This window comes from Mastomys coucha, unplaced genomic scaffold, assembly GCF_008632895.1.
Source record: "Mastomys coucha isolate ucsf_1 unplaced genomic scaffold, UCSF_Mcou_1 pScaffold20, whole genome shotgun sequence".
Classification (NCBI taxonomy): Eukaryota; Metazoa; Chordata; class Mammalia; order Rodentia; family Muridae; genus Mastomys; species Mastomys coucha.
This window is the reverse complement of record NW_022196903.1, coordinates 79,104,588-79,107,126: the sequence shown is the minus strand read 5'-3', so window position 1 is coordinate 79,107,126 and position 2,539 is coordinate 79,104,588. Positions and strand designations below refer to the sequence as shown.

Here is a 2,539-nt window from a genome sequence, read left to right as displayed (position 1 = left end):
CATGCCTTTAATCCCAGCACTTGGGAGGCAGAGGCAGGTGGATTTCTGAGTTCGAGGCCAGCCTGGTCTACAGAGTGAGTTCCAGGACAGCCAAGGCGACACAGAGAAACCCTGTCTCGAAAAAACAAACAAAACAAAAGAAAAAAGACCCGAAACCTGGCCCCAGACACTGAGCCCCGCCCAGGACTCAGCTGCCTCTCCCGAGAGCACCCTCACCTCCTGACGATCCTCCCCCTCCCCCTTCACCCGCCGCCTTCCGCAGGCCATTTCCACGGAGGAAAAGGAATCATGTCGTATGTCCGCTATCCAGAACCTTCACTCTTTCGACCCCTTTGCTGATGCAAGTAAGGGTGATGACCTGCTTCCTGCTGGCAGTGAGGATTATATCCATATAAGAATTCAACAGAGAAATGGCAGGAAGACCCTTACAACTAACTGTCCAAGGGATCACTGATGATTACGATAAAAAGAAACTAGTGAAGGCGTTTAAGAAGAAATTTGCCTGCAATGGTACTGTAGTTGAGCATCCAGAATATGGAGAAGTAATTTCAGCTACAGGGTGACCAGCGCAAGAACATATGCCAGTTCCTGACAGAGACTGGACTGGCTAAGGGCGATCAGCTGAAGGTTCATGGGTTTTAAGTGCTTGTGGCTCTCTGAAGCTTAAGTGCGGATTTCCTTGCAATGAGTAGAATTTCCCTTCTGTCCCGTGTCACAAGTTTAAAAACTTCACAACTTGTATAATGCAATCATGTGGGGTCCGCTTTTAACTTGGACTAGTGTAACTCCTTCATGCAATAAACTGAAAAGAGCCATTAAAAAAAAAAAAAAAAAAAAAAACCTGAAACCTGCTGGGCGGTGTTGGTGCTCACCTTTAATCCCAGCACTTGGGAGGCAGAGGCAGGCGGATTTCTGAGTTCAAGGCCAACCTAGTTTACAGAGTGAGTTCCAGGACAGCCAGGGCTACACAGAGAAACCCTGTCTCAAAAAAAACAAAACAAAAAAACAAAACAAAACAAAACAAAAAAAAACAAAAAACCTGAAACAACTAGAAGTCAGTGTAAGTGAAGAACTTGTCATAGGTCTGGGAGACAGTTTTGACAGGGGAACCCATCAATGAGGACAGCATCCAGCCTGGGGTTGTAACTCAGTGGCAGGGCATTAACGGGCACTTGAGAGGTCCCGGGTTCAATCTCCAGCATTGAAAAGGAAGGAAGAAAATGTGAGGGAGGGAGTAACAGAATGGAAAGGCAACTTTTGATGAAAAGATAATGTAAGATCGTATATCCAACAAAGGATTAAGCCCCAAGATATATTAAAAACTAATAACTTCACTAACAACAATAAAACTAACTGGGAACTGGAAGGTATGACCTCTCAACACCAGCTTCTCAGATTCCTCCCCTATAAATGTGTATTATAAAATCGTCTGCCTCCCAGGTGCTTCCCAGTGAACTGAACGGAAGTTTAAAAAGCTGGCGGGTCCTCTGCAACCCTGTCCTTCAAATTGAAACATTCCTTGTAAAGTTCAAGAAGTAAACAGAATTTACAAGTCTCAGAAAGCTCCTGAAATTTACAAGATTCAAATGTCTAGTGTCATGTCCTCTGCCCCCACATGCACACTCCCCAAAATTATACAAGTTGTAACAATTGCTGAGAAGACAAGTTGTTGCCTGCAAGTTTTGTAGGGAGCTCCGGGGGGTGAGCGCTACTGGGAGGATGGGCTTCTCCATGGCACAGCTGCCCACAAGTAACATCTCCTACCTCCTGCTGTTCCTGTGAATGAGCTCTCTTACTTACCAGACCAAGAGCTTGATCCACAATCACAGGCAGAGAGAGCTAATGGGAATGGTGTGCACGTTTGAATCCTCAAATCACACTCCAGGGACACATCCCTCCCAACAAAGCAATGCCTCCTAATTCTTCTCAAATAGTTCCATCAACTGGGAGATAGGGGATAGCTTGGCAGCACCTGCTTAAATCACTGTTTTCCAATAACCCCAATGCATCTCTCTATTACCATTGATTTTTTTTTTTCTTCTTTTCCCCTCCTTTTAAGGCTGGGTACAGCGAACTATATTGATGGTGTTTGAGAGAGTTTGGCTCCCTTCTGCCCGTCAGTGGATGCAGAGATGCTGATCAGGGCAGCCACACAGCAATCACACCACTTTCCCAGAGAGGCTATCCACAGTCTTCTGGGTGATGGCATAGACTGTGGTCATAAGTCCCTTGGCCATAACAAAATTGTCAAGGATGACCTTAACCGGGGGTCTAAGCAGTTGGTGAAGCAGGAGGCATAGATGTCAATCTTGAGTGAGTTGTCATAGGTATCATAGTTCATACCCATTACATACAAGACATCACCAGAAGAGGCCAAGGTAACAACCCTTTGGACTCCCATCCTGCAAGTTGGCCTTTTCCAGCATAGTGAAGGTACCAGGAGACTCGGCAACATCCTCAGCACCAGCATCACCCCATTTGATGTTAGTGAGATCTTATTCTTGGAAGATGGAGATGGCCTTCCTATTGATGACAAGCT

At 45.7% G+C, this 2,539-nt stretch overlaps 1 pseudogene; it reads left to right on the top strand.

Annotated features, from left to right (window-relative positions):
- Positions 1-295: 295 nt before the first annotated feature.
- On the top strand, positions 296-815 carry LOC116098217 (annotated as a pseudogene).
- Positions 816-2,539: the final 1,724 nt, after the last annotated feature.